Source organism: Triturus cristatus, chromosome 4_1, assembly GCF_964204655.1.
Source record: "Triturus cristatus chromosome 4_1, aTriCri1.1, whole genome shotgun sequence".
Taxonomy (NCBI): domain Eukaryota; kingdom Metazoa; phylum Chordata; class Amphibia; order Caudata; family Salamandridae; genus Triturus; species Triturus cristatus.
In genome coordinates this window covers 256,113,055-256,124,048 of record NC_140585.1, presented here as the reverse complement: position 1 = coordinate 256,124,048, position 10,994 = coordinate 256,113,055, and the positions used below count along the sequence as shown (strand labels likewise).

The 10,994-nt window shown below is 47.1% G+C and overlaps 1 long non-coding RNA gene across 3 annotated transcripts in view; it reads left to right on the top strand.

Annotated features, from left to right (window-relative positions):
* Window positions 1–2,107: 2,107 nt before the first annotated feature.
* The window catches only part of LOC146854220 (uncharacterized), a 59,391-nt gene continuing 50,504 nt past the window's right edge, over window positions 2,108–10,994 (top strand). For 2 of the 3 annotated variants that reach the window (XR_014980747.1, XR_014980745.1), the window contains exons 1-4: window positions 2,108–2,231; window positions 4,571–4,634; window positions 4,738–4,836; window positions 4,990–5,108. This is a non-coding gene — a long non-coding RNA (uncharacterized LOC146854220). The remainder of the gene's footprint in view (window positions 2,232–4,570; window positions 4,635–4,737; window positions 4,837–4,989; window positions 5,109–10,994) is intronic. The other variant, XR_014980746.1, reaches the window with a different exon arrangement.

Below are 10,994 nucleotides of genomic sequence, written 5' to 3'. Positions count from 1 at the left end.
ATAAAGGTCCCAGAGCCCGCTGCCCAAGTGCAGGGCTCTGGGGCGTGTGCAGCCGTGGTGGCTCAAGGTCCCGTTTTTATAAAATAAAACCCCCCAGAGTCCGCTACCTAAGTGCGGGACTCTGGGGGATAGTGCGGCCGTAGTGTAGGAGGCTCGCAACCCCGTTTTATAAACAAGCATTTGCAATGCAATAGGTCTCGCATTTGCGAAAGTTGGAGCTATTGGCATTGTAAATGACAATGCCTATTATTTTTCTGTTTTCAAAACCAACACATAATTAAAAGGCATTGTCATTTACAATGCCAATAGCTGAAACTCTTGCAAATGCGAGACCTATTGCATTGCAAATGCTGGTTGTACAAGCTGTGACATTAAAATACTGGTCATGCTGATAAAAACGGCTTGGTTGCAATCCTAATGGTGTGATAAGCAACATATTTAGGAAATTATTATGTGAAATAAGTCACCTGACTGCATTTTAAAAGCTTTTTTTATTGAATCCCCATTATCAACCTGAGAAGGTTGGCCTCAGTAAATACACCTTTTCACTCGATGTTATTTGGGCAGGTACTGAATGCTGCTCTTTGATCTCAGACCAGTTTATCTGGCAAATCTAAAACGCCTTCAACTAAGACCCAGGAACTCCAGTGGAGCATCTGCAGGCATCCCTGAAGAGCTGCATAGACTCCAGCCCGCAAAAACTCAACACCGGAAAGCACCACTGCACCTGTGCCCTCTAGCCTGAGTTGAAGTGGGCCAACGGTGCCAGCCTGGTTCCCAGACCCTCCAGATTCAAAGTCCACCTTGCGTTTCCCAGCTGTGGACCTCCCGATGCCTCCTGCAGCCTCTTTGCGTAGGCCCCCACTACCACCAGCGTTTCTGGTGACAGAAACCCGATGCCTCAGGACACCTCTGCACCCAGCCGCCATGGCCTAGGGCGAAGAGGACTAAAGGTGTCTCCGAGCATCATGAGACCTGAGTCCCCCTGATGGTACAGCCAAACTGGCCCTCCCCGGTCCAAACCTGCATCCTCTTTGTGACCGGGCCAATCCCCATTGACTTCAAAGGACACCCGACGCTCTATTGCACCTCTGCTCCCAGCCGCCCCAGTGCCGCCCAAAGTTACCTGTTGGTGCAGCTTTGGCCCGTGCCCCATACTCACCTTAAGTCCAGGAGATTGGTCTCATCAGTGGCTGTAAAGAACTTGTATGCAGCATTTGTTTTTCCTCTATAGGATAACAATAAATACCGCCTCTGAAAAATGCACTGCATCGACTTTTGAAAACCATAAATATTTCTGTCTCGAAATGTACTTACCTGATCGTAATGATTTGGGTGCCAAATGTTATATAAAGATGCGTGTTATTTTTATAAATTGGTGTGGGTTTCCTAATTGAGTCATGTGCATCGTTTATTGACTGTGTGTGTATTGCAGATGTTTAACACTCCTTTCTGATAAGCCCCAGGCTGCTCGAGCACACTACCCCCTAAGAGAGCAGCTTTGAATTGCTAGAGCAAGCCCCTGTCCACTTATAAGAGATACCTGGACTCTTTGCACAGCATACCTCTTTTTGCTTTATTATATAATGAGCCAGCTTCCCACACACATCAATTGGGAGAAATCAGGGGCGGTCCTCTTATATGGGCGGAGGGGCTACGCCCCCCCTTATTATTTACCCCAGAAGTGGTGCTTTCTATTTCCCATAGTACTGAGGCTGCCAGTATTTTAAAAACAAAGATAAACTGGGCAGCGCTTTAGAAGCACTCACCTCGGTTTATATTTTCTGACCTGTTCCTCCACCTTGTTTTAAATAGATTTCATCACACTGCCATCAGTAACTAATTGCCGGGCTAATGAGCTCACCGCCTAGAAGCGTGTGAGGTCATCAGCTAGGCAAAATCATTGCTTCCTGGGCTTCACTCCTCCCCCTGATGACGTGAGTGAAAAGTTAGCCCGGTACCACCAGGAGCTGCACGTCCATCAGGAGCTGGAGCCAAGCCACCCCACCCTTTCACAACTCGTCACAGGATGGGGTGGGGTCTGCAGCCTCAATGACCCCACCTCAACCTGTTAAGAGCTGTGAAAGGGTGGGATTAGTGTCTGCAGGCGGCAAATTGGGCATTGGAGTCTGCGCAGCATGATAATGTTTTGTATGATGGACTTAGTCGGTTCCCGTGACTTGCTCGAGAGAAGACTGATTTTCCTGCAGTGTTCCCACTAATATTTGCAGGTGAGTCTCTTTTCGTAATTTAAATTGAATAGCATTGCCATTAAGTAAAATGGTTATCGGCTACACGTGTTTTTTAATGTGGTAATTTATGGTTCTTTTATAGCAACCGAACTTTAGCCTCATTTCCGCTCGTACTGGGGTCAAATTGAATAAAATATTCTGTCAACTTAAGGCAGCGGCACATAAATATACCACACACACCTAAAATGAATGTAAGTTAAACTAGTTGGAAAATGCGTTTTAAAGTTGCGAAATGCTCTGGCACTTGATTAAAGCGTTGCTACTGTTTAAGTGTGTAACCGGAAAGCTCTGACAAAATGTCTTTAATTTCATATTGTAATATGCTTAGTTTAATATAGACTACCAGGAATTGTGAAAAAAAATCCTTGGATAAGGTAAAATGAGAACTTTCAAAATGTATATAATTTTGAAACTCACAATCACTCTGTACCTAGTGCTAGGGCAAACTTTTTTTGAATTAGAAAGAATAAACTCCAGAACTCAGCTTCTAACACCCTGCCTTTCAAGAATAATAAATCCAGAGGTGCAGCAAAGTTTGCACTAACTGTAAAGGAGCGGCTTTATTACAAAAATGCTGTTCATGTGAAGTGCGTTCACAGACAGAAATCACAACACTCTGCACGTGCCAGCAGGTCTTCCGGAGAGGAGCACTCCACGCGCAAATGCTGTTCATGTGAAGCGCGTTCACAGACAACAATCACAACACTGACACTGCGCGTGCCCCAGGCTGTCTCCCTTGAGAGGCATCTCGGCGACAATAGGTCTCGAGAGCGAGACCTAAAAATTAAGGCCCCCAGAGCACACTGTCCACTAACGGGGCTCTGCGTGCGGCTGTGGTGGGGGTGTGGGGCTCACGGCCCCGTATTATAAAAAATAAAGGCCCCCAGAGCCCGCCGTGGGGAGTGGTACTCTGGGGGCTTGTGCAGGCGTTGTAGGGCTCGAGGCCCTTTTTATAAAGTAAAAGAACCACAAAGGCCGTTGTGCTACAAGCGGAGCGCCGGGGTTGCTTGTGCTGCAGTGTAGGAGGGGTGGGCTCGAAGTCCAGTTTCCTGGCGTGGTACTCTCGGGGCTTGTGCAGGCTCGGTGGGGCTCAAGGCCTCTTTTATAAAATAAAAGAACCCCAGAGACCGCGAGGGTCCAGGCGGAGCTCTGGGGGTTTGTGCGGGCACTGACTCTGGGGTCCAGACTTACGGGCGTGGGCCCCTGGGTGGTGTTTGGGGGGCTGGGGAGGCTGCAGTCATATCCAAGGATCCCACGTGGATCTTGATGGCAGAGCAGGGTGCTCCCTCTCCGTGTCTGCGGTGGAAGGACTCACCCCTTCAGTGATGTCACCGGGGACTCCCCTGACATCACCGAAGGGGCGGGTTCTTCCACCACATTACCGAGTTGAAGCTCCCGGCAAGGATTCCCCAATGGTGCTGGGGCAGCGAGGATCGGCCCCAGAAAAAATAAAAAAAAAATAAAGCATATTTTCAGCCGCAGGGACCAGTTTAGCAGCGTCCCTGTGGCTTTTATTTTTGTTTTTGGGGCATATTTATATAGCGCAAAGTCGACCCGAAGGTCTTGGAGCGCTTTTAGGAGCCACGGTGCCTACATAAGCACACATTTGTCAGTCAGAATAGGCACACATTTATTTTAGAAGGGCATGGAGAGATTAAGTGCTGTGCCCAGAATCACAGAATGTTGAGCATGGGAGTGCTTCTCATGCTTTTTGCGAGCCCCATTTAAAAAGCAAATGGCATGCAGCATATCTAGAAAGTTTCAGGCAATGAAATAATAAATTAAATAAATAAATATTAAAAAACATTTACAGGCGTGCGCATAAGTGAATGCCAATCAGTCTAGGAACGGCTCCCATGTGGTTTTAAAAACCATCTTCTGTCAACCCCTGGCAACCAACAATTATGCCTATATGTCTTATGCACAGAATATGTACCCTGTAGACTGCGCAACGCATTAACGTATTTGGGGTCAGATTGTGGCTGTTTGTTTCCTAGGAGATACTCTTTTGATACTTGCAGTTTATAAGTTAATAACCTAACATAGAACGCTGAATTTTTAAATCTGTGTAAATAACAGCATGTGCCTTGTATAGTTTAGATTATAGTTGTGCAAGGGGTTGGGCACTGGGGTGGTAACCATGATTTCTTAGTAAAAAGTAAGAGGCATTTTGATAGTTGTAGTTTTAAGTATACCCCATGTCTAAGGATGCGTGTCTCTAGGTAATATGTATTTACGTTTTCTAAGGTGTATGTAACAAACTGTAATGCCATGTTTATGACCTCTAGTTTTAAAACAGTATTTTTTTTTTTATTTAGCCCTGAACACAGGACCTCCCGGAATTAACTATCACCGACGAAGGAATGCGAACCCTCCAACCAGGTATGTGTATTTAGAGTTGTATAGTTTTGGGTAGTTTTTGTACTAGGCTGTCTCAGAAACTCTGCTTTTCTAATGGTATTCTCATGTATGTGTGATGTTATAGGTTATGACCCCGGACAGCAACTAGATATTGACGGTTTTGAATGGTACATGAAGGTTCAAGGAACGTCTTTGAGAGTGCAGGATAACACAGTTCTTACAGGTAAATAAAAAAATGTCTGTGTTCTTTATAATGTCTAAGACTTGGGGAGGGGCTAGTCCCAAAAACCCCAGCTCTGAACTATAGGAGAACTCCTCAGGGGTGCCTGCTAAGGCCTGGTTTATACTGCAAATATGGTTATGTTTGTCTTTACAGGACCCACGGTGTCAGGCTGCAGAATCACAAACAAAAAAAAAGTCCGCTAAAGAGGAAATCTTCACCATCTAGAAAGGGCTCGGTGACAAAGAAAGTAGCGAGGAAAAAACCTCTAAAAGGTGTGTGTTTCACAAAAGGGTGACAAAAAAAACAAAAAAACAAAAACTCTCTGGGTTTTATTCTCTCAAGCAGAAAGGGGCCGGCGATACGTAGTATTGGATGTATAAAGTGGAGGTGGGGTGTCTGTGGTTCCTTATTTTTTTCTAATATATATTCCCTTATCTTACTTGCATCACGATCCTCTTACTCGCACCATAAAATTGTATCAGCACCGCTGTTTGGCGGGTCCCGTCATTGGGGAAGTGTGGGTGACCTGCGGACGCCATTTTGGCTTGGGGAACTGCCGGGTCATTGTTGGGTGCCATATTGGGGGAGTAGGCGGGCAATCTAGGCGAGGACGGCGCATTTAAACCAGCCAATTGCACGCGCAGCGGTGACGCGCAGTGTTGGGCGCCTTCCCTGCGCCGGAGTTGCGCCAGAGTCCTGCCCGTCTGTGCTCACCCGCGCTTCGGCAGGGCAAGGAAGGCCGCGCAGGAGGCTGATCATGCTTACGGCAAATAACATACGTAGCTACAGAAACAGGGTGAGTGGATGTGTGCATGGGCCACTTGACACCCTTTCGGGCCCTGTGCAATGCACTGGGTGGAGGTTTGAACTCCCTACGCCCATGTCCATTAGGGCTTTACAGCCCCCACCAAACGCTATTAATATTGCTACTCGTCCTCTGGTCTCTCGCTGCCCATCTACTTTCAAAATACTTCACCTAAATGTGAGGTCCCTAGTGTGTCATCATCTAGATGTATTTACTTTGCTCACCGATGAAAAACCGGACATATTGTTTCTAACAGAAACTTGGCTACACGACAATGCCACGACGGCGATTAACCTTGCCTTGCCTACAGATTACACTATGCATACCTTACACCGTAATTCGAGAGGTGGAGGGATTGCGGCTGTAGTAAGGACGTGCTATCCCTGTCTATGGAATGCTGTGAGTATAGTGGGCTGTGAAAGTGCTCACTTCGCTATCTCGTTGACCTCCCAGCTCACTTTTTCTGGTTTGGTTATTTATAGACCCCCTGGTCCTGACGACGCCTTTCGGTCCGCTCTTCCAGAGGTGGTCTCTGCCTTAGCCCTTAGATCAGCTAATTTCAGCGTAATAGGTGATCTTAATATTCATATGGATGCTCCTCTATCCCCTGCGGTGTGCAGTTTCCTCACAGATCTTGAGGCATTAAGATTACATCAGTTAATTTGCGGTCCTACTCATGTTGGGGGTCATACTCTGGACCCCTTCCTGACGAATTTGGATAACGCGAAAGCACTGCCACCTAAACCGATTATCTGGACAGATCATTATCTGATTGATATTCGGATCACTTCGATTGTTTCTCCTTTTAGAAATACTACACCTGTCATTTTTAAACGACCTTGGAGGAACCTGAACTTGGAGGATTTTCAGCAGCTGCTGTCACAACATCTACCAGAACTCCCTACTGATGCTACCTCTGGATATGACTATTTTTGTAATTGGTTGACTCAGGCCCTCGACACTTTAATACCAGCAGGTTGGAGTAAGACTAGGCCTGGCCATTCTAGCCCATGGTATGATGAATCTCTCAGGCTCCTTAAGGTTGCCTGTAAAAGGGCAGAAAGAGCCTGGTGCAAGACATATGACCCTATCCTTAAACAGGGTTATCAAGCCAGCATTAAGTTATACCATCGAGCCATCTGTAAAGCACGAGCTTCTTTTATTCCTTAGAATTCAAGAACTGTGCTAACCCAACCAAACTAATCTTTAAGGTTCTTAAAGATTTATCCAACAGGAAAACCGCTGTGTTGGGGAATGGTTCTCAGGCTCATTGTGAAGAACTAGCGTCATTTTTTGTTGAAAAAGTGGATGCGATTTACAGATCCTTTCCCCCCCCATGCCACATCTATTAACATTGTAGAATCTATGAATGACATCTCTAGTCCATTATTAGTGCTTCCTGTGCCTTCTCAGGAAGAATTTGATTCCCTGGTGGTGAAGGTCAAATCGGGTTCTCCGATGGACCCTCTGAGACCTGCACAATTCAGGGATTTGTCAGAGATCTGTCTTCCGTTTCTTCTCAATCTCATTAAGCTATCTCTCAGTACTGGGATGGTACCTATAAAATGGAAGCAAGCTATGGTTATGCCGGTATTGAAAAAGGCTACATTAGATCCAGCAAAGCCAGAGCATTACCGGCCCATTTCTTTGCTTCCATGGGTCTCTAAGATTGCTGAGGCTCATGTTAATAATATACTATCTGGCCACCTTTTAAATACAGGTATCCTTCATTCTTCCCAGAATGGCTTTAGAGCAGGCCATAGTACTGAGACAGCCCTGGTGGCTATGGTTGAGCATCTTCGAAGTTTGTTAGACTCTGGACAGACGGCGGCACTGATCCTTTTGGATCTCTGTGCCGCTTTCGACACTGTTTCCCACCCGATTCTGCTCCAGAGACTGAGAGAAGCCGGAGTGGACGGCACTGCTTTGGATTGGTTTCGCTCATTTCTGGCCGAGCGTACTTTTAAAGTGTGTACTTTCCCCTATGAGTCTTCTCCCCGCCCTATTTCCCAAGGAGTTCCGCAGGGTTCGGCACTTAGTCCGACCCTGTTCAACTTGTATGTGAGGCCGCTGACGGAAGTTGCCAATAAATGGTGTCTTACTATGGTGTCATACGCTGACGACACTCAATTAGCGGTCGCACTTAATGGGAATACTATGCTGAATGCCTCTAGTTTTCAAAAAGCTCTTAGAGAGGTGGCAAGCTGGATGACCGACAATCGTCTCCAACTTAATGCCACTAAAACCGAAGTCTCAGTGCTGGGCAAAGAAATTCATCTCTGGGGAGACGACTGGTGGCCTTCAGAGCTAGGCCAAACTCCTACACCAGTCACTCAGGTGAAGAATCTTGGGATTTTGCTTGATGCCAATTTATCATTTACCCCCCACACAAAGAAAGTGGCGGGCACCTGTTTTGGCGTTCTTCAGAGTCTTAGGCCTATTTTTAAATTCTTCGATGCCTCTACTAGGCAACTTATAGTGCAGGCCATGATTCTTTCCAGATTGGATTATGCCAGTGCACTCTTATTGGGCACCAATCAAGCAGAGCTCACATGCCTTCAGCGTGTGCAAAACGCGGCCGCACGAATGCTGATTGGTTTGCCTAAATTTTGCTCAGTCAGGAGCTCCATTTCTGATCTTCACTGGTTGCCCGTCAGGCAGAGGATAAAATTCAAAGTACTGTGCCTGGTTTTTAAAATTCTGAAGCTTGCTTCTCCTCCTATTTTAGCTCAGACCATTTCTTACTACACTCCGGCTAGAACACTTCGTTCAACGGGTCAATTCCTGGCTAAAGTTCCCCGTTTTAAAAAAGCCAGAATGGGCGGCCGCTCATTTAGTGTTTTGGCAGCCAGCCTCTGGAACACATTGCCTGTCAGTATTCGATCTATTCCGGACTTGCTTCCTTTCAGGAAAGCGGTGAAAACATTCTTGTTATCTTTGGCTTAGTGGTCATGGCTGGTACGATACATCTGTTGTTGTGTTGCTCGTCCTTTGTAGCGCCGGGACGCCGCTTGGCTGTGGCATCTGTGCGCTTTATAAATATAAAATACCATAACATATAAAATAACATAACATATATATTTTCATGTTTAAATTTTAGGAGCAGTTCAAAATAGCAATGGAGAAGATTCATGTAAGGCGAAGAGGTCGATGACACCGTTAAGCGACATCACAAAGACAGTCCAGAACACAAAGCTTCAGCAAAAGGCCCTTAAGAAGATCCAGATGGCCTCAGAGTCCCAAGCAGCTCCTTTAGACCCCAAGAAGAAACAGGTGGCCCAGGAGTCCCAAGCAGCCCCTTTAGACCCCAAGAAGAAACAGGTGGTCCTGGGGCCCCAAGCAGCCCCTTTAGACCCCAAGAAGAAACAGGTGGTCCAGGAGTTCCAAGCAGCCCCTTTAGACCCCAAGAAGAAACAGGTGGTCCAGGAGTTCCAAGCAGCCCCTTTAGACCCCAAGAAGAAACAAGTGGTCCTGGAGTCCCAAGCAGCTCCTTTAGACCTAAAGAAGAAACAGGTGGTTCCGGAGCCCCAAACTACTCCTTTAGATCTATCATTAAAAAATGTTGTTAAGCCAGGGAATGAATCCTCTACCCCCACAATCTCTAAGGGGGTGATGGCTGTAACGGCGGTTGCAGAAGATCTGTTACAGCCCTAAGCCTCTAAGGTCAACCGCCTCTCAAGAAAATATCTTAAGAAGAAGCAAGGGCCCCCTACGCTACAAGTAGAAACAGTGGAAGGGTTCTTAATTGAGTCCATAACACCGCAGGGCCCATCCCATCCTCTGAAGCCCTATGTAGTTTCAAATAAACTAGCGGCGTCAGTAGAGGAGCTCCCCCTAGACCAGCCCCCAAAACCTTCTATAATCCTTCCTGACGGGTTTAGGAACCCAATGCTTGAAAATGCTCAACCCTTAGGAGCACCTTATATAGCCAACCGGGATTTTCTCAAGGCCCTGACAGGTCTAGTAGACAGCCTTGATAGACCCTCAGAAGCAGCGCACGATGGTCCTCCTAACACGCCTGTTATGCATTCAACCGCCCCCATCCCCGACAATTCCATCCTCTATTATTTCGACCGTCATTTACACTCCCCAGGCCCTATTTCACCTATCCCCCGCCAGGAGCGTACGACCCAACCAGCCCTGCGTCCAGTGTAAGCCCCGCATCACCCCCATCAATACATGCCGATGACAGTACGGCAGTTGGCGACTGTCCAGATCAGGGCTTGGAGGGGTCAATTAGTGAGGCCCCTTCCCCTGCCATCCCAGGGTGTTCGCACTGGGACCCTGTTTCTATGATCCCCCGGTGCCATCCTTTACAGACTGGTACTGCGACGGCCGGTGTGAGAGAGGCCGTTATACAACCCATCGGGGTGTTCATCCCTAACCCGCTGCAATACGATTCTGTAAACCCAAAAGATGTACTAGGGGAGTATGTTAAAGATATACAGATGGTGGTCAGAAAGCTAAAACGGCAAGCGAATACCACAACCTTAAAACTGAGGCTGGGGGATAGCGAGGACATGGTCAAGATGGGGGCGCAGCGGAAGATACCGCAAATGGTTGACAGTTGTAAAAGGGTGCTCCTCCAAACCTGTCAAACAACTGTGTCAGACATAAGGGGTATACGGGCGTGACTAGGCCTACGCCGACCCCTAAAGACCCCACGGACCCCTGGTATTACTAAAAGAACACACAGATTAAAATATAGCAGTAAGGTCCATGCTGTACTGACCAAGTCCCTGCGCTTTTTACGCTTTCTCAGGCATACAAATTACATAGACCCCCTCAAACAGAGTCATACAGGTTCACGAACGGCGCCTGAAGCACATACAACAGTATCAGCCACCCTCCAACACACAAGTTCAGGAGAGAACACCCCAAGGGGAGGATGTATGAAGGGTTCAGGTGGTAGAGCGGCAATACTCATCACCAGGAACACATAGAAGGACCAGGGGATGGGTCTGTAGCAGAGGCCTCCATGAGTACGTTGCACACATGTACAAACCATACTGTTCAGATAGGCGGAGAGAGGTATTCTCGAAAAGACTGGTCCCGTAAAAAGCAAAAGTGAGCTAATAGCGCTAAGCAACGCAGGCTTTTTATAAGTAAACTCAATAAAGCCAGAATATGCGCTACACGGCGGCTTAAAAGACACTCCGAGTCAGTGCTAAGCCAGGACCCCCAAAATAATACAGCAGTGTGCTCCCCAGCAAGATAATTTCCTCAAGATGAGGATTCCGAGGCCGTCTTTTTAGAGAGTGTTAGAAGTTACAGTCGCACTGTAGAGAGATTTAACGCTACAGAGCACTACGAGGAGTTTAGGTTTGCTAACCATCACCAGATAAGGTCCTCC